Raw genomic sequence first — 20831 nt, forward strand, 5'->3', positions numbered from 1 at the left:
TTGGTTGTCTTGCCCCAGGGAATCTGGTCCAGCAGGTCCACTTGGGGTCAGGGCTGAGTATAAGGAATTGCCCACAGGAACTGGTGGTCAGTGGGATTGAGGGCCACCATCCAGACCAGTGACCTACACAGCTAAGTTCTCATCCCATCATGAAGCTTCCACAGCTTTTAATACAGCTGCTGTGTCTCAGCCACCTCTAATGCGATCACTCGGGGGAACAGCTCCTTCACTGTGCCACCTGGTTTCTTAAGGGAGCTTCAAACCTTTTAACCATCTCACAAAACACAACACAGGTAGTGCAATCCTCCCACAGTGACCCTCTGCTTCATTAAACCACATCCACCAAGTGACAAGGATGGGCCTTTTGTGCCATTCCAGGAACACTGGGCCAGGGTCTCGTCGACAGAGCAGATTCACTTCTCCGTGCCTTGGTTGGGACCTGGGTACAGGTCCCAGGAGTGACGCAACCCAAGGACAAGGATGAAGGAAGGCAGCATTGTCCTTGGAAGCAGGTGCCTTTTAATCATCTACAGATCTCAACTGTAGAAAAGATACCTATGCCCTGTTAAAGGTCAGGAAAGATAAATAGTTTTTCTCTTTGTACTCGACAGAGTGGTGCTCAAAATGAACTAAAAATAATACCCTGTCTTCATATGCTCTCTCCTTCCTTAGATGGCTCCAATTTTCCTGTCAACTTGAATGCGAGATGGAAGAAGTAATGCTGGTGGATGAAATCAACACATCCCTATTTTAAGGGGTGAAACGTAGATGAGAGACGGAGTGTCGCTCATTAAAGGTTTGGTACTTACTCTGTGGTCAAGTAGGGAGTTTGTAATTGTCCGTCCAAACCTGTACCATTAGGGTAATAATGTAGGGCTGTCATGAAGGCCTTTTCAGTGTCTGTACCCCATAAAATCTTGCTCTTTTTGGTCCATGATGTGGGCCAGGGAGCCACCAAAGCTCATCCTCTGCACGCAGTGACTCAGGGCTCCAGGGCTCCCCTGGCTTGTGGATTTAGCTGGCAATGAGCACAGCTCAATGGTGTAGAGGTCGGACAGACGAGTGGTGTCAGGATGGCCTGGGAGCAGCCACTCATGGCTATCCTTGCCTCTGGCCAGAGCTGATTCACATGGTGAGAGAGGCTCAGAAATGCAGAACAGCACAAACTCCTTGCTACTTGGCACACAGGGCAGCACATTCACCCTCTTGTTCCTTTACCTGTGCAGCCAGCCAACTCAGTCACCTTCAGGAAGAACATCCAGAAAGAATAATAAAATGAAAGTACCTCATGCCAATCCACATAGCACTTCAAAGTACTAAGAGTAAAAACTCACTGTCCATGCATTTCTACAGAAAGGCTACTTGCTGTCCAGACCCATATTCTTGCTCTTTTTTCTTCTTCTCAAAAGAAGAAAACACATCATTCTGGAGCCATTGAGATGGAGCAGATCAATGGCCAGCTGTCCACCCAGTGATGTCAACCATGGTCTCAGAGAGAATAGTATCTGCGGACTCCAGAGAGAGCAGCAGTGGGCTGAGTGGGGAGAGAATTGAGAACTTGACCAGTGACCAGCACGGTGGTGAGCTGATTTGTCTTGAAGGCAGTGAGTCTTAGCACTGCTCTGTGCGCAGGACGGGAATGACTCAGAGAGGACTGGACCAGGGGCCTGTTGGAGCCAGAGTGGCGGCTGCCCTGGACCCTTCCCCCTTCTCTCCTGGCCGGGCCCTGGACTCCAAAGTATTGTGGTGACTCATGATTATTTTTCTTCTTTTTCTCTTGCCAGTTTTCCTTGAAAACCATCCTGTTATATGAAGCTTCCACACAGCTCATGGGTGGAGAGGAGTGTAAGGTTCTGAGAGAACCAGAGCTTCTAGCAGAAGGACCAGTAAGGTGGCTGAAATCCAGGGAGAGAGGAGCTGTGGGTGAGCTGGACCCGCACAGAGCACACCCTGGAGGCCAGCATAGGCTCTGCACATGCTGATGCTGAGGTCACCCCCAGAGCTGCTGAGACACAAGTGACTCTGAACTTCATATGCTCCACAGCCTTACACAGGGGGCTCTCACCTCTGACACTCCGTGGTGGGAAGACAGACTGTGGAGCCCCATCCAGCAGGGGCAGCACATCCATCACCAGCCTCATGTGAAGTCTGGAAGGAGAAAGGATCTGCATGTGAATAGGCACAGGGCTCAAGTGCAAGGGGCCAGGGCAGTAGAGCCCCAGCCTGCAGACCCACCACACCCTGCACTTTAGTTCCAAGTACAAGATCTTTTTTGCAATGGTAACAATTGTAGATTTGACTTTGAAGAAAAAGTAACCCAAATTACATTAGAGATTTCAATTTTGGTTTGTCACATCTTCAGTACATGTTAGCTGAACCCATTGTGGTAGTCATTTCACAATGTAGGTGAATCAAACCATCCTTTAGTCTGCCTTAAACTTATACAGTGGTGTATATTGATTATTTCTCAATAAAGCTGGGAAAAATAAACAGTGCCTTAATAAACGGGGGGAAAGTGGTTATAGATGCAGTGGAATGAAAACACCATAACTAAGAGAAAACAAATCAGGATGCACACATTACAAATAGGATCATCTTGCCCTGGAGGTGTGCTCACTGGTTGAGCCTTGATCTATGAACCAGGAGGTCATACATGGAGTCCCTGTCAGAGCACATGGGGCTCCATCCTTAGTAGGGGGCATGTAGGATGCAGGTGATGAATGATTCGTTCTCATCATTCATATTACTACCTCTCTCTCTCCCTCTCCTTTCCTCTCTGAAGTCAATACAACATATATTAATATAAATGAATTAATAGTATCACCTCAAAAAGGTATCTAGATATATAAATGTACGAAAGACAAAAGGAAATACTTTGAAATGTTGACAGTGGTTAACCTTGGATAGTGGAAAGAAGTGATTTCCTTTACTTTATACTATTCTTTTTAAAATTCTAATGATCCTATATTATTTTGATAATGAAAAAAATCTTTTAAAAAACATTTAAGTAACTTTTTTTGGTGTAAAATGCAGTTTGCATCCATGTTCATTGACCACCCACTTATCTTTGAGAAGCTTAAAAAGTGCTTTGGGTTGTGAAATATCCTTTAAAATGCATTCTTGCACTCCAACAGCTCCTGAATGAGAACACTGGGCTTTGGAGATGCTGGGTCTGCTTGGAAAAAACAATGAGCAGGGGTTGGAGGCGCGGTAGGAGATGGGGCGGGTCAGCAACCCTGAAGAGAGGCTCTTAGGCAGGATGCCTCAGGGTCCACAGCTCAGGCTGTATTTGAAGAATTCCTCATTGGAAGGCTGATATCTACAGTAAAGTTTCAGATTTGATAAACTTCAGACATGAGCCACAGTAACTTTTTTTAAAATGGTTTTTGCCGTTCTTATTGCAAAATCTATATATATAAAAGGCTAATGTGCTAAGGATTCCACCACCTGACCACTCGCTATGAAGAGCACTGACCACCAGGGGCAGATGTTCAATACTGGAGCTGCTGTGACCTGAACTGGCCATTTACAGAGGCAGGGCACTGCGCACCCAGAGTCCACAAGCAACACTCCGCTTTTCCCAAGTGGGACACAGGCCCCGCCATTAACCCATGGCACAAAGCCCACAGGCCAGCCCAGCACAGAAATGGTGGCTGCGGGCACCAGGTAATGATGTCACATAGTAATGCCAGGCTTCCTCTCCCTAGCGACTAGCCTCCTTGGAGTTTCTTCACCCATTTGCTTTATAGCCAGATGCAAACTTTTTACACTTTAACCAAATGTCTTTGAAGTGTTTTCATGTGCCTCATCTCATTTGATCCTCACTGAAGTCCCGGAATAGGTAGAGAGGAGACTTGGTAGAATTCTGTTTTTATTCCATTAGCCAGAAAATGGAGATTTAAAATGTTTTAAAAATTGACCCAACTGAAAAGAAGCAAGAAATGGTAGAACCTGAACATGACTTCAGGTTTCTCACTGCACGGAATATAGTCAAACAGGGCTATAGTTAAATATTTCTCCCTTTGTTATCTCTGCATGATCCACAATAATAATCTACTTTCATATTGGTATTTATGCTGTTTTGCTGTCAATATCCTGAAAAAGAAACTGGGGCACTTCACTAGGCTGGAAAAAGTTTACCTAATCAGAAAGCAGGTCTAAGTAAGCGAATATATATATATATATATATATATATATATATATATAATCACTGGCGCCAGTTGCATGTGTTTCCATCTGTCATTGTTGATCGTGAATTTGGTATACACTTCTATTATTGAGAAAGGGCAAATAGTGATCTTACAATATTTCTTCTAATTAATTTCCTTTCAATGTGCATGAATTCATGCACTGGGAATCTAGTAATTAAATAATACTATCAAGACTCCTAAGAGAAACATATATATCCAGAAAAGATTTTTAAAGGATTCAGATCTCCGAAGTCACAGCTCTATGGTTCTAACCTCAACTGGGTCTACAGAGGCTGACAGGAAAAATAGAATGAGCACTTGCCCTGGGTTCTCATTTGATCTCTGCTATTAATAGCTTGTGGTCTTGGGGATTTCACTTACCCTTTCTGGGTCTCCTAGCTACATCTATAGGATGAGGGTAAAATTAGACCTCTTAAATAAGGTTTCTACAAACGCTTCAAAAAATAATTGTAGGTTCAGATTTCTACAATGTTCCTAAATATCTCAGCAATAATAAACTTTTCCTTGTTTTAAACTTTGTGGTACAAAACTTCACAAAAATGTAAACACAGTTTTATAATACTACTCATTTCAAAAATATACAATCTCTATAAAACTTATCCTATAACATTTTGGTAGATACTATGAAACATTTCTTAGTAACTGTACTATAACCCAAATTAGTAAATTTAGCATTATCTTTTTTAAAACATCAATTGCAAATTCTTTGTATTGATGTGAAAAGGCTCAGAAAATGCAGATGTGTTGAGCACTATATGTCACTTTTATTAAAATTCAACAAGTAACTTCCCAGGTATGGAAAACTTCAGCTGAAGCCAATTTTTGGGGTGTAAAAATCAACTCTTGTAAACATCAAATTAAAATGTGGCTGTATTTTCTGCCTTAAAAGTTAAAAAACATAAGAGTTGTTATTTAACTCACTCAAATGGTTTGTGAAGCTGAAATACTTCCATGTAAGGTCTGCCCCATCCTGACATTAGTTTAGTGCAAGGACTGAGAGCCATATGTCACCTATTCTCTCCAGTGAGGAAGGGAGCTGTGTGTGAATCATTCCTACCACTAAGCCCCTCGGACAGCCAGCCGCTAGGCAGCAAGGATGCCAGCCTCAGCTCACAGGTGGGAGAAGTGCTGCCATCTCTCTCAGAACACTTCCAAACTCAGCCCGAGAAGGACAGGCCCTACCAGCCAAGACCAAGTCAGGCCACTGCTGGGCTCTAAGTAAAGACTGACGATTATCTCTACCTCTTATTTCTTCTGAGACCAAACCAACCAACCTCCCACACAACCAACCAACCTCCCACCCAACCAACCAACACCCAACCTACCAAACAACCAACCACAATTTAATCATCATCCTTGCACTGAAGCCACTGCTGAATAAACACCAAGTTGTATATGGGCTCACGTGGTGACTACCCTCCAAGACACATATTCCCAGGCCTGGAATAAGCTCTGCCCCTGCCCATTCCCTTCCCTCAGCTCGACTCTCCACCCTCCCCCGCTCACTCCCCCCCCATACACACACCCCCTATTTGACCAGGTCTTTAACTTTCTGGGGACTACAGCTCTGTCTTGTCCCCTGGCTTGAGACACAAGCCCCAGAGAAGCAGGACCCCTCACTGCCTGGCTTAATAGACAGGGGGCCCTACTGGGGTCTGGCTGGAACTCTGTCCCCAGCTGCCACCTGTCAGCTCAGCAGCCACCACTCCTCCAGGTCCAGGGAGCACATGTATCCTGCCCCACAATGACAGGAGACCAGACCCGCACAGGGAAGGAGCCCACACTGGGGCTGTTGGTCTCTCACTGGGGCTCTTGGTCCCAGGTTGCGACTTGATGGAACCTCTCCACTCTCCTGCTTTCTCCCAGGAACCAGGGGCTGGCCAAGTCCCACCCATCGGGAAAGTGACTCCTTGGCTGCCCCCACAGAGCAAGGCCCAGGGGAACCCCAATCCTCCAAGCGTTTTAAATACCTGACAAGCCCAAGTTCACCCTTGGAATGAGCCCTTCCCACCCACAACAGCCACTACCCCATGGGATACTCCAAGTCCCAGCACCTGGGACAGCCATGGGCAAACTATGGCCCGCGGGGCCGATTTGGCCAGTTTGAAATAATAAAACTAAAAAAAAAAAAAAAAGACCACACCATTTCATGTAATGATGTTTACTTTGAATTTATATTAGTTCACACAAACACTCCATCCATGCTTTTCTTCCGGCCCACCAAGAACCCACTGTGGCCCTCAAATCAAAAAGTTTGCCCACCCCTGTTCTAGAGACAACTGCCTTTCAAGCTCACTTGAGTGGAGAAGGTCAGGAGACCAGGATGTCTCTCTGTTGCTTCCTGTTCTTCCAACGCTCTGGATTTGCTATTTGGCCAGAAACAACCAGGAGACTAGCTCTCAACCATACTTAAAATCACTAGGGATAGCAAGAGCATTGCTTTGGTTGCAACAGGAGTAACTCAAACAACTCCCTCCACTCAACACTTCCTGAATCATTTCCCTTCCTCCATGAGCCCAGAATTTAACTCACCAGTCAAACTCAGCTTAGGGAGAGGCAATGGTTCCACTGGAACAGGACGGTACGGAAACAAGGTACACAGCCCTGGTTCTACCGGAGGGGCCATAGTTCACTGACACCACCACTGGAACAATCTATAATTAAAATGAAAACCACCATGTCAGAAAATTTTAAGCAGAAAAGGACAAAGGAATGCCACTGGTGAGTATTTCAAAAGGAGGCACGCTGTGCAAGAGGGGTCCATTCAGTGCTGTGGCCCAATCATCCAGAGCTCATCGTTCTCATGTGAGCAGCACTCTTGCTCTGAGGGGAGACACATTTCCTTTCTTTCATTTCATATTTGCTTTCAAGGCAAACTAGCTAGCTGGTCAATACACCAAGCCAACACTCCTCAGGTATCCAACAAGAGAAACCCAAATGTCTCAGTGAATGTTAAGTTTTACTAAATTTGAATTTAAAAAAATTTCATTTTAAATTGATATGTGGCTGCCCGGCTGGCGTGGCTCAGTGCTTGAGCGTGGACCCCAGAACCAAGAGATCCCCGTTTCATTCCCAGTAAGGGCCCGTACCGGGGTTGCGCGCTAGGGGCTATGGAACCGATGATGCTCTCTCATCATTGATGTTTCTCTCTCCCCTTCCCCAGCCTCCTCACCGCCCCCACCCCCACCCCCCGCTCTCTCTGTTCCCCTTCCCTTCCACTCTCTGAGATCAATAAAATCATATATGTTTAACCAGCTCTATGTGGATAATATGGACCCTATGAGACAGGGTATTTCAAAACACTAGGCAACCGTTGTGAAACAGTCATCCCTGAATCTCGAGACACCTTTCCTCCACAAGTCCACACAGAAGAAATGTACGGGGCCCTTAGTGATCACAGTAGAAACAGGAAGCTCACCATCCCACATGTCCCCACTGCCCTTCCCCTCACCACCTCCTCCTGGGCTGAGGCACCTCCTTCAGGAGCAGTTTGACACTAAACTGCCCCATGTCCCTTGCAATTCGGCCCGTTCTGCCCAAGGGTTCACGAAAGACTCTCATAGTTGATTTCTGAGACATTATTTTGCTCCCTGATATAAAGCACAATAGCGAGGAGAGGATTTTTTTTCCTCTCGTTGATGCTGGGAGCTTACCCTGACATCACTGAGCAGCTGAATTCAATATTGGATCCACCTACCTGTGGACTCGTTATTTTGTGAGAAAGACAAGGCCCTACTGTTAGCTTCATCACTATTCTGCTGCTTATAATTCTCAGCTTCCACACTGAATGAGATCGTTAAAACCCCTGATGGTGGACAAGGTTGTAGCATTTCATGGTATTGCAAAAAAACAACAACAACAAACACGAAAACAAAAAGAAAAAACGATGGGAGCAGAGAGCAGGACAGGGGAAAGATGGGAGATGCCGGAAAGAACACCAGCCTTCCACCGACTCCAGAGAGAGAGGTCAGGATACAGGGCATGGCACAGCTCTAAGCTGGGCTGGCAGAGTGCGATGCCACTGAGGATCTCAAAGTGTGACCACAGAAAAGGGGTGAGGGAGAGACAAGACTGCGAAAGAAGCTAAGGTCGGACCATGGAGGGCCTGGATGGACACGCTAAGGATTTGGGACACATTTCTAAAGGCCATAGGAGAGCACTGTCAGTTTTCAGAAGAGACATGATCATATTGACATTTTCAAAAGATCCTTCGGGCTGCTCGTCGAGAATGCTTAGGGACCTGGCGATACTAGAGGTTGACAGGTCACAGAGAACACATGGGATCAGGAGGCCCTGAAGTCAATGTGGCTTAGTACTCTTGCTGCTCACCTTGATGGCTTCACACTAGAATCGTCGTATCAGGAATGTCAAGGTGGAAATCAATCCCACTCATGGAGACTTGACAGCTTATGTCTAGAAGTTACAATAAAGTAGCAAGATATGCCCTATCTTTTCTCAGACCAAGACACTCTCAGCACAAAGTGAAGAACATACCAAAACCAAGATTTGCTAAAGCGGTAAGGAAAAGGGTGTGGACTCAGCTTCCAGACAGAATATCAGGTCAGTGGCACAGACAGAGACGCACACACACACACAGAAATCCAGAGAGAGGCTGAGAGGAAGGAAGGGACCTCAAGAACGAGAGTACAAGACAAGTGACAGGACCTGGCACCCCATCAGCTGGGCTGTCCTCTATGTTGTTCAGAAGCCAGTTCCTGAGCACTCAGCAGACACACAAGGATGTTCCCACCAGGAGGCTGGACTCACTCGAAGCCACTGTGAAGGCCCCTAACGCTTGGACCCACATGAGGCACTTGTCTGAGGCTAAGTTTATAACAAGAGACCACGGTGAGGTTTTAGGCCAGTGCATGACCCTATCTGAATTTCCTGTCATTGCAAACCCTTAAAGGTACAGACTTGAAAATGAGGCCCACATGAGCAGTGACTTCCCTGAGATCACAGGCTGGGCCCAGGGCTCTTTTGTCTGGTGTTGCATGCTGTGTGCCACTCGTTCTTGTCATCTTCCACCTCTAGGTTTGTGTACCAGATTCATGGGACACCAGCCCACAGCTGTTAGGGGCCTTGTCCCATCTGCACCTGATGACTTCCTAGGGAAATGGTGCCTAGCATCATCCTCACTGGGCAGCTTGGGAGCCTGGGGGAGGCCCTGAGAGGCACAGAGGCTTCCCCGAGGGCACAGAACACCTAAGAAAAAGGAGGTGTGAACTCGGCTTTCTCCACCAAAACCGGGGGCCTCCTTCTTCCCAGGGAGCGTGGGGGGAGGGCTGTGTTGGATGCTTGTATACAGGTATGGAGATAACATGGGCCAAGAAGGTGAGAGGTCAGCAGCCCAGAGGGGCCTTTGGGTGGCCCTGATTGGAGGAAGGGGCACAGGTCATGGAACCTTGAAGGGGTGACCTCACTTCCCTGGGCACAGATCCCCAACAGAAATGGGAACCGTGGTAACCAGGTACCCACATTCTAGAGACAACTGCCTTTCCAGCTCACTTGAGAGGAGAAGGTCAGGAGACCAGGATGTCTCACTGTTGCTTCCCCTTCTTCCAACGCTCTGGGCAGAAGAAAGCCCAGGGCAAGAGATGTTTCTGTTGCTGGGGAAACAGGCGCAAGCGCCACCACCGATACCCCTCGCCCGCTGGCACCAGGCACACACAGGTAACCCAGGACAGGCCCTTTCAGCTCACACTTGGGCGTCAATTAGGGGTCACACCTGGGGAGCCCCACACCTCTTACCCTTCATCCCGGCTGTGTGTGTGTGCATGTCTGTGTGTGTGTGTGTGTCCGGGATGGTGAGGGGAAGGAAGCGGGGAATGAGGGATGCTCATCCTGGGCTCAGGAGCAGGTTGGTAAGTGTCAGAAGTCTGGAGGGTGTGTCACGTTCACTGCCCAGGTCATGGATCACAGGAAGGGAAGCTGAGTGCTGGAGTCGGAGCTCTGCTACCCACTTGTTAAATCGCAGGGGTGCTCAAGGGGTCATCAACTTCACTCCCTGCCTGGAGGTCTTTGCAGATGCCCCTGTCTGCCGGATCAGGGGAGCAGAATGGGTGGTGGGCATCTTCCCCACTGGTAATGCCCGGGGCCCCTGATGCCTCCTGGCATGGTAGCGGGCTCTGTCTTTGCAGAGCTCCAACAAGGGCAGCGTCGAGGAGCTGGCTGACAGGTTCACTTATGCCCTCAACGGGTACAAAGGACAAGTGCGTCAGGACAGGAGAACCGTCCAGTGCCAAACTGAGGTGAGAGCTGGCCCACACCCAGGACCCTGAGGTGACTGGGGTGGGACCAGAAGTCAGACTCAAATCTGGGGCCTCAAAGTTCTCACAAGCCCACTCCCAAACTGATCTGTACCTTCAATCCTTCCGACCAGCTCCCTGGTAGGGGAGGAAAGCAGTCTTTCTTCCTGTGCTTCTTGGGATCAGAGAGAAAGCATCTGTTGCTCTCTTTGCCTCATGCTCCTTTCAACTGATGAACTCCCTGCCCCAAGTATCCTGTGGACCAGCCCCAGCCCGACTGTCCTTGTAGGCCTTCTCCAAGCCTTACACATCATCCCACTTGATAGTGCTGTGTATTTAAAAAAGAAAAAAAAGAGGGGGGAAGCGGGGGTAGGGGGGTTAGGGGCATAGGAAGGGATTAAGGTCTTGAAAACTTTTCTCTGCAACCTATCACCTCACAGAGGACGACAAACCATTGCAGCGTGGCCAGCTCAGGAGCTGTGGCCTGACCCAACTCCATATCATCCCAACAAGGACAGAGTTTTCCTCAGTGATTCAGGCTTTCACTGTGGCTCCACCTTGACACAAATCAATTGTTGCTAGCTCAGCAGGGCTGCCAGGAACATCCTCACTGTTTCCTCACAGACTAGGTCTGCCATGACACAGGAGCACAGATTGGGTGGAAGGTTTCTGATGCCTCCTGGCTCAGTACCCACTCTGTCTTTGCAGAGCTCCAAGGAGGACATCATTGAGGTGCTGGCCCATGGACCCGACTACACCACCTACGGGGTCAGGGTGCAGGTGCACCAGGCTGACGACACAGACCAGTGCCTGTCTGAGGTGAGAGCTGGCCTCGAGGGTCTCTACACCCACAACCTCAACACAACCTGGCAGTGCCCAGAACCCACACTCACATCTGGGGACTCCCCGGGCACCCTCCCAGGACTCTCCCTAGTGTCCCACAGCCCCAAGACAAAAAAATGCGGAACCCCACGCCCCCATCCAGCTACATGGGACGGTAGAGAGACGCTCCTCACATATTTGTAGCAATATCAGAGAGAGAAATGTCCTGTGACTTCACAGTGGACCATGAGCACTTGGGCATTTCGCTGTTTGTGTTGCTTAAACTACACTTGCCACGTATCCTCTGGAGCACTCAGCTCCACTGTCCTTGCAGACCTGGTCCAGTCGGGGAGGTCATTTGCCCAGCGATGCGGCCTTTCAGTGCTGATGGACATGGGCCTAATGCAGTTCAGCTGCCATGTCAGCAGTGCTGCCCGGAACACTGATGTGTGTCGGAACGGACTGTGTTAGGTTGCTTGCTTGCGCTGCCATAACATAGGGCCACACTGGGTGGTGTTAACAGCAGACATTCATTTCCTCACAATTCCGGAGGCTAGAAGTGAGAGATGGTGCTGTCAGCGGGGCTGGTATCTCCTGAGGGGGTTGCTCCTCAGCTTGTAGATGGCTGTCTTCTCTCTGTGTGTCACATGGACTCCCCTCTGCACTGCCACGTGTCCTCCCCTCCTCTTCTAAGGACACTGGTCAGATTCGATGAAGACCCACACCACTGAATTCACGTCACCTGAATGACTTGCTTGAAGACTAAAACTCAAATGCAGACACATAATCAAGTTCGAGGGGTTGCAAAGTCATGGGATTAGGGGTACACAATTCAGACCACAGGACATGTAATGTCCCCAGCTGGAATGGACGCCCACTGCTGGGGGAAGGACAAGCACGTGTAAAATTTGAACGGCTGCAGGCAGATTCCAAACCCAAAGGGCTGTGGCAGGGACGTTGCCAACAGCAGTTTCTGATGAAGGCTGCTGCCTTGCTCCCAGCCTGGCCCGGGAAATCTCACTCACTGAAATTTTCACCTGGCCGACGTCAAGGTGTCCAACTCAAACACAGTGTTCCGTCCCTGGCAAATGCCTCATGGGGACACTGAGGCACCTGTCACTTTACACCCACCACATGGATTAGCTCCTCCCAGAGTCCTCTGGTCAGATTCCTGCCCCGTGATCGCCTTTCTCCCATCTGCAGTCTCCAGGCACTTGCCACCTTGCGGAATCTGCCATCTCCATAATGAGGCTCTTAAAATGCCCTTTAATGTTAAAGGATAAAACATAACTTTCTCTTTTGAAGTCAAAGGCTTTCACAGGCCATATATACCATGTACACTGTTCCCACGCTGGGGAGGGACAAGGTTCCCACACCCTTTCCACCCATGTCAGTAGCAGGAAAGTCCCTGGTACCTGAGAAGGAATGTCATGCAGGACAGTACCCAGTTCTGACCTGCATGCCCTTGAGCAGGCATCTGATATTTCCTAAGCCTCTGTGTTCTCATCTCTATAACAAGGACCTTTCTTTGGGACTCACAGGGGCCGGGCTCTTCATATACACTATTACTAAAAGGAGGTTGGTTGATCCTCAGCTAAAGGGAAGGCGGTGGGGGGGGATGGGGGGGATGGGGGGAGAGATGCCGAGAAGGTGGCAATTGTATGAACATGTACGGGACTTCAGTGGCACTTTGAAGACCTAGAACCTCGTCCAGCCGGGGCACTACTCTCCCTCCTCTTGCACACGTCCCAGTGGGGCTGGGACCTCCCGACTGAGCTCCAAACCTCCATCCTTGTGGGATTCACGGTCATGCCGCTGACATGGATATCCTTCCTTCTCCCACCCAGTGTGCAGCTGAGCGAACTGGTAACCTGCATGAGTCCTGCAGGATGCAGGCCCTCCAGGAAGGCACCTCGGAGAAGGTGGCCATGGCCATGGTACCAGCTATCCCGGGGGGAATCGTCCCCCACGTCTCCACGCTGGCCTGCTCCAGAGCCCAACGGTTCCTGGACGAGCTTCTAACTAGGTGAGCACACACTCGTGACTCTGCCCACTGCTAGCTGTGAGGCATGAAAACGTCACCACATCTTCCCGAGTCTCAGGATGCTCCTCTGAAAAGTGGGCTGCTGGGGGGGAAACCTCATAGCACTGCTGTGGGGACAAGCCGTGGCAGGTCTCACCTGCTCCCTGGCTCTGCAGACAGGGTAGGTGGATGTGCGGCGGTTGTTGGTGGCAATTCTTTCACTCTGTCCCACGGAAAGAACTCTGACACACCTATCAGCGGCCTGTGGCATCGGAGGTTGGAAAAGCACATGCAAAGCAACCTGTTAAGCAGTGTGAGGTTTCACCTAGCCGGTCCTGGTCCTTGGTGGACCACACTGGGGATTTCTGGGGAGAGCAGGGGCCCAGGCCCATTCAGATGTATGGCATGCTTCTGGTGGGAGTTTCTTTACTCGAAAATGTGCACGTACTTTTGGAGACACTTAGCCTGACTCAAGGAATGAAACAGACACAATCCCTGGGCCTCAGTTCTGGGCAATGGGTCCAGCAGTCACGCTGTCCATCATTCGCAGGTCGTGTCCACCATCCATCAGGGCTGATGCGATCAGAGTGATTTTTCCATCTGGAGGCACACCTGCTTACAATGCCCGGGCTGACACACCGCAGGACCACGTCATAAAGTGAGTGGTCTCCGGGTCCAGAGGGAGGGCCCCCAGAGTCAGCATTGTGGGGACTGTGGTGGGTGGAGGGTGGAGAGTGCCTGGCAGAACCCTAATCTTATACATCATCTGATTCCCAAGAAAGGCCTGGGCTCTGGAGTCTTCTATTCCAGGAGGATAGGAGTCAAAGATGACAGTGGGTGGGGTCCCGGGCCTTGTAGACCCAGAGGGGACGCTGTGCTGAGTTGTCCCTCACAGTCCCCTCCCACCCCCCACAGACCCACCCCGCTCTGCCTGCCCCCTCCATATCCATCTCCCCTGACCACGGTGGCCAGGCTCAGAACAGGACTGTGGTGAGCAGGCTGCTCACAAGTCTGTCTCAGTCCTCAGCCCAGATGCCCAGGGCCTGGAGGGTGGGGGTGGGCAGTGCACTGGACCTTCAGGAGAGCTGCCAGTGGGAAGAAGAGTCCGACACAGACTCCGTGTTGAACCTGCTGGATCCCACAACTGCTACAACCAGGACAGCCACACAGGGGCCGGGGGTGGCATGGGGCTGTCCCCTGGGTGGGCAAGGGGGGTCTGCACAGAGGCTCAGATCTAAACAAGTGTGCCATGGGAGGGCAGGGTGGAAGGAAAGACCAGGACTCAGACTCTGCTGCCCACCTGCCTCTCCCCAGGGCCTTTGCTGCGATGGTGGGGACCTGGCTGGACCACGTCCAGGGTTTGGGGCAGCCCCTTCCTTTCGCCTGCTTCGAGGTAGAGCAGGCCTTGGTGCCCGTCAACTCCCCCGCCTCACACCTGGTGGGCCACGCCCAAAATCTATGGTTGGCGCTGCAGCACCTTGAGCCCACCGAGGCAACTCAACAAGGTGAGGCGGAATGATCATCTGGGCAGATCATCGGGGGAGGGCAGGCTCATGGGCTGGAGTTCTCTTAAAGGCGGTGGCATCTTTCCTGTCTGCACTAAGTCACAGGAAATCCAGGAGTGTGAGTCAATCTGTTTCTTTCTCCTGCTCCAGGTCCACGCCCAGAGCTCCAGAGTTCTCCGGAGGCAGAGGAAGGGTCTGCTCAGGGGCCAGAGCCTGGTCCAACGAGAGGCCCTGCCCTGGCCAGTCCTGGCCCGAGGCAGTACCTGAAGCCATTATGGAGCCAGCTACTGGCTGCGCTGGAAGCCTTCTCTCGTGCTGTCAGAAGAGTTCTAGGCGATTATCTTAAATAATTCAGAGGAATACATCCGAACTGTACATTTATATTAGTAAATAAGGATAATTTCTAAAAGTACCTACCTATTTATGTAGACTATGTCCCATTAAGTTAAATACTCCTTTTGATTAAATAAGGTTGTTTATTAAAAACACGTGTAGACCATGTCTTCTCATGTACATATACATAATTCCATACACACACACACACACACACATGTACACATATATGCTGACATGGAAAGTGCTCACTGTATCATACAGTTTTAAAATAAGTTTTGAAACATTTAATTTCTTCTGATAACTACGTATACACTGATAAAATGGGGAAATAAAATCTGGAAATATATACACCAAAATGTTCACACTAGTGAACTGTCAGAAGTGAAACTACTAGAAGTGACAGTTTCTTCTCATTTTGCTTTATGTACAGGTTCTGGTTGACACAAGGATCATACCTCCAATATATAGATAGACAGTGGAGAGAGGAAGGGAGAGGCAGAGAACATAGATGAGAGGTGCACCAGCTGCCTCCTGCCCACCCTCGCCATGGAATTGACCGCAAAACCCTGCCACGTGCCCTCCCTGGGAACTGATCCGGAAACCTTTCAGTGCAAGGGGAGATGCCCATCCAATGAGCCCCATCAGCCGGGGCTAGACTCAGTATATATTTTAAAAAATACACTTTGATTGATTTCAGGGAGGGAGAAAGGGCGAGACAGAAACGTAAACCATGAGAGAGAAGCATTGATCGGTTTCCTCCTTCATGACCCCTATTGGTGATCCAGTCTGCATCCCGGGCCTGTGCCCTGACCCGGAATCAAACCAACTGTGCACTCCTGCCTGCTTCACAGGCGGACGCTTGACCACCGTGCAACACTGGCCAGACTCAATCATATCTTTCTAAACTTTCCCAAGTGCCAATTTGTCTCTTGAAATGGTCTCATGAAAGGAAAAATTACTTAATGGGGGGCATTCTACTTCCCTCGCCGTTTAGCTGGATTTGCCTTTTGGCCAGAAACAACCAGGAGACTAGCTCTCAACCAAACTTAAAATCACTAGGGATAGCAAGAGCATTGCTTTGGTTGCAACAGGAGTAACTCAAAACAACTCCCCCCACTAAACACTTCCTGAATCATTTCCCTTCCTCCATGAGCCCAGAATTTAACTCACCAGTCAAACTCAGCTTAGGGAGAGGCAATGGTTCCACTGGAACAGGACGGTACGGAAACAAGGTACACAGCCCTGGTTCTACCGGAGGGGCCATAGTTCACTGACACCACCACTGGAACAATCTATAATTGAAACGAAAACCACCATGTCAGAAAATTCTAAGCAGAAAGGACAAAGGAACACCACTGGTGAGTATTTCAAAAGGAGGCACGCTGTGCAAGAGGGGTCCATTCAGTGCTGTGGCCCAATCATCCAAAGCTCATCGTTCTCATGTGAGCAGCACTCTTGCTCTGAGGGGAGACACATTTCCTTTCTTTCATTTCATATTTGCTTTCAAGGCAAACCAGCTAGCTGGTCAATACACCAAGCCAATAGCCCTCAGGTATCCAACAAGAGAAACCCAAATGTCTCAGTGAATTTTAAGTTTTACTAAATTAGAATTTAAAAAAAGTTTCATTTTAAAGTCATATGCGGCTGCCGGGCTGGCCTGGCGCAGTGCTTGAGCGTGGACCCCAGAACCAAGAGATCCCCGTTTCATTCCCAGTCAGGGCCTGTACCGGGGTTGCGCGCTAGGGGCTATGGGACCGATGATGCTCTCTCATCATTGATGTTTCTCTCTCCCCTTCCCCAGCCTCCTCACCGCCCCCACCCCCACCCCCCGCTCTCTCTGTTCCCTTTCCCTTCCTCTCTCTGAGATCAATAAAAACATATATGTTTAACCAGCTCTATGTGGATAATATGGACCCTATGAGACAGGGTACTTCAAAACACTAGGCAACCGTTGTGAAACAGTCATCCCTGAATCTCGGGACACCTTTCCTCCACAAGTCCACACAGAAGAAATGTACGGGGCCCTTAGTGATCACAGTAGAAACAGGAAGCTCACCATCCCACATGTGCCCACTGCCCTTCCCCTCACCACCTCCTCCTGGGCTGAGGCACCTCCTTCAGGACCAGTTTGACACTAAACTGCCCCATGTCCCTTGCAATTCGGCCCGTTCTGCCCAAGGGTTCACACAAGGGTCTCATAGTTGATTTCTGAGACACTAAGTTCCTCCCTGATATAAAGCACAATAGCGAGGAGAGGATTTTTTTCCTCTCGTTGATGCTGGGAGCTTACCCTGACATCACTGAGCAGCTGAATTCAATATTGGATCCACCTACCTGTGGACTTTTTCTTTTGTGAGAAAGACAAGGCCCTACTGTTAGCTTCATCACTATTCTGCTGCTTATAATTCTCAGCTGCCACACTGAATGAGATCCTTAAAACTCCTGAGGGTGGACAAGGTTGTAGCATTTCATGGTATTGCAAAAAAACAACAACAACAAACACGAAAACAAAAAGAAAAAACGATGGGAGCAGAGAGCAGGACAGGGGAAAGATGGGAGATGCCAGAAAGAACACCAGCCTTCCACCGACTCCAGAGGGAGACATCGGGACACAGGGCATGGCACAGCTCTAAGCTGGGCTGGCAGAGTGTGATGCCAATGAGGATCTCAAAGTGTGACCACAGAACAGGGGTGAGGGAGAGACAAGACTGCAAAAGAAGCTAAGGTCGGTCCATGGAGGGCCTGGACGGACATGCTAAGGATTTGGGACTCATTTCTAAAGGCCATAGGAGACCACTGTCAGTCTTCAGAAGAGACATGATCATATTGACACTTTCAAAAGACCCTTCGGGCTCCCCGTAGAGAATGCTTAGGGACCTGGCGATACTAGAGGTTGACAGGTCACAGAGAACACATGGGATCAGGAGGCCCTGAAGTCAATGTGGTTTAGTACTCTTGCTGCTCACCTTGATGGCTTCACACTAGAATCGTCGTATCAGGAATGTCAAGGTGGAAATCGATCCCACTCATGGGTCTTGACAGCTTATGTCTAGAAGTTATAAGAAAGTAGCATGATATGCCGTATGTTTTCTCAGACCAAGACACTCTCAGAACAAAGTGGAGAACTTACCAAAACCAAGATTTACGAAAGTGGTAAGGAAAAGGGTGTGGACTCAGCTTCCAGACAGAACAACAGGTCAGTGGCACAGACAGACACACACACACACACACAGAAAGCCAGAGAGAGGCTGAGAGGAAGGAAGGAACATCAAGAAGGAGACTACCAGAGAAGTGACAGGGCCTGACACCCCATCAGCTGGGCTGTACTCTATGTTGTTTAGAAGCGAGTTTATAACATAGAGTCCAAACAAAACCCAAATACAAGCAAATGTCACCATACTGTTCACAAAACTTTTAATGACACAGTTGCTTACCTTGATTAAGTGTGCATACTTCTTCAGTTGTTCTGAAAAGCATTGTGTAATCCTTGCAGTAATGATCTAAGTAAAACTCCATTTTTAAGTCCCTACAACAACAAGAACATATCAAATACAAATAACTAGGAAGGTATTACAATATTCACCCCCAACAGTTAGCATTCATCAATAGAACTTTCCCATTTAAAAACATACTTATGAGAAAAAAGATATTCAAATCTAGAGCCCCTTTATTCTATTTCTGGACTTTCCTGTGCCCAGTATTATAAGTGCAACCTCAACTACTTTTGCTAGACATATTTTGTGCAGGTGAAACTACTGTAAAAACACTGTGATCTCGGTTCTCTCCCATTACCTATTAGCTGTTGATCTTCAACAAACCACCTCTAGAGCCTCAATATTTTCTTCCAGAAAATGGGGAAATACCAGTTAATTCACTGTGAAGTTTTAAAACTAAATAAAATATGTGAAAAATACCAGAGCCCATTATTAGGGTTGGAAATCATTTTATTATAAAACAGTTTTCATGATAGTAATGATTTGTCCTAAGAGAAATAAAAAAATTAAAAGTGTCATGTCTCAGAATACAACTTCTTTATCTCAAGGAAGATCACAAAAATTAGAAAACGTTCTGTAATATTAACTCAGATGTTGATATTTTTATTCCATTCAATTTTATTATCAAGGGTCACAATACCCAAGTGTGTGACCTTTAGAATTCAGTGTTTAAACAGAGTGCTGGCAAGGCTGTGAAAGTGCAGTGTTAGCACCATTTAAATGTAGATCCACTAGGAACCTGAAAGACACAGAAGGCGACAGCACAAGTGCAGCAGAGAGCCCACAGCTAACCAAGCGTCATGGTCTTGGAAACACACTCTGACAGGTTTTCTCATCACTAATGGGGATCATGATTCCCTGGCCTTGTTGACAATTTATGTAGCTAAACTGCAGTTCTCTGAACTGTAAGCACTACTAGAATGTAGGTATTGTTACAGCATAGCAGGTATTGTTATAGACCTTCCACCACAGTGCAGGCAAGTCAGCCTGTCAACATGAAATGCTCTTCGGGTCACCCCCAGTGTTTACCATGTTTCCTGACTTCCTGCTGATCTTGGGACAAAGATGACTCACAAGCCCTTACATAGCCAGTATCTTCAAACAATTCTGTGTTTTGCAAAAAATGCTCTGGGTTCTTAAGGCCAATTTCTGAGTCACCTGAGCACTCCTGGAAGTTTTCACTCTACACACAGTATTTACCTTGCCAACTGAACAAGGGGTGTCAACAGGTGAATGAATTCCTTCTCCCATCAGAGTATTCCATTTAGGCTCCTCAGAGACCCAGTGAAGTAGGAAAAAGATTGCAGGTATGTGAGAGAAGTGTAGAAGAATCCAGACTGAGATTCTGTGACAAATCTTCATCCTTTATCTGAGAAACTTTCCAAAGGATTCAGACATAAAGATCTGTTCAAAAGGTGAGACTCAACCTTCTGGTGGTGGTCTGAATTCAGTAAATACTCCCAATCCCGAGAAGAAAAACAGATGTTGATTTTTTAAATCATGCCTCCTTGTAATTAGGGGGGTGGGAGTGATCAAGGAGGGGTCGATGGGGGGAAAAGGAGACATATGCAATACTTTAAACCAGTGTTAAACTCAACCTTCCTAATGCCGCGACCCTTTAATATAGTTCCTCATGTTATGTTGACCCCCAATTTCACTGTTACAAATTAAACATAATTAAAGCATAGTGATTAATCACAAAAACAACATGTAATTATATATGTGTTTTCCCATGGTATTAGGCGACCCCTGTGAAAGGGTCATTCGACCCCTAAAGGGCTCACGACCCACAGGTTGAGAACCGCTGCTTTAAACAATAAAAAAAAATTCAATTAAAGCAATTCAAGTTCCATTTTCACATTAAGTTGATCTAAGAATATGAAAAAAAAATCCCAATGCTGGCCCAGCAGGTGTGGCTCAGTGGTTAAGCATCAATCCATGAACCAAGAGGTCATGGTTCAATTCCTGACCAGGTCACATGCCCAGGTTTCTGGTTTTATTCCCAGGAGGGAGTGTGCAGGAGGCAGCCAACTGATGGTTCTCTCTCATCAAGGATATTTCTATCTCTCTCCCTCCCCCTTCCTGTCCCTAAAATCAATTAAAACATTTTAAAAATTAAGTAATCACAATGCTGGAAAATGAAAGGAATATCAAAACACCTCAATGACTTTAGTGATCTTCTAAATCCTCTG

General features: G+C 48.1%; 1 long non-coding RNA gene across 1 annotated transcript in view; it reads right to left on the minus strand.

The window, feature by feature from the left end:
- The window catches only part of LOC132213767 (uncharacterized), a 42206-nt gene extending 23552 nt beyond the window's left edge, over positions 1 to 18654 (minus strand). The window contains exons 1-3 of the long non-coding RNA XR_009448058.1: positions 18580 to 18654; positions 16316 to 16437; positions 6744 to 6865 (exon numbers count right to left, since the gene is read on the minus strand). This is a non-coding gene — a long non-coding RNA (uncharacterized LOC132213767). The remainder of the gene's footprint in view (positions 1 to 6743; positions 6866 to 16315; positions 16438 to 18579) is intronic.
- Between the last annotated feature and the right edge of the window lie 2177 nt (positions 18655 to 20831).

This window comes from Myotis daubentonii, chromosome 12, assembly GCF_963259705.1.
Source record: "Myotis daubentonii chromosome 12, mMyoDau2.1, whole genome shotgun sequence".
Classification (NCBI taxonomy): domain Eukaryota; kingdom Metazoa; phylum Chordata; class Mammalia; order Chiroptera; family Vespertilionidae; genus Myotis; species Myotis daubentonii.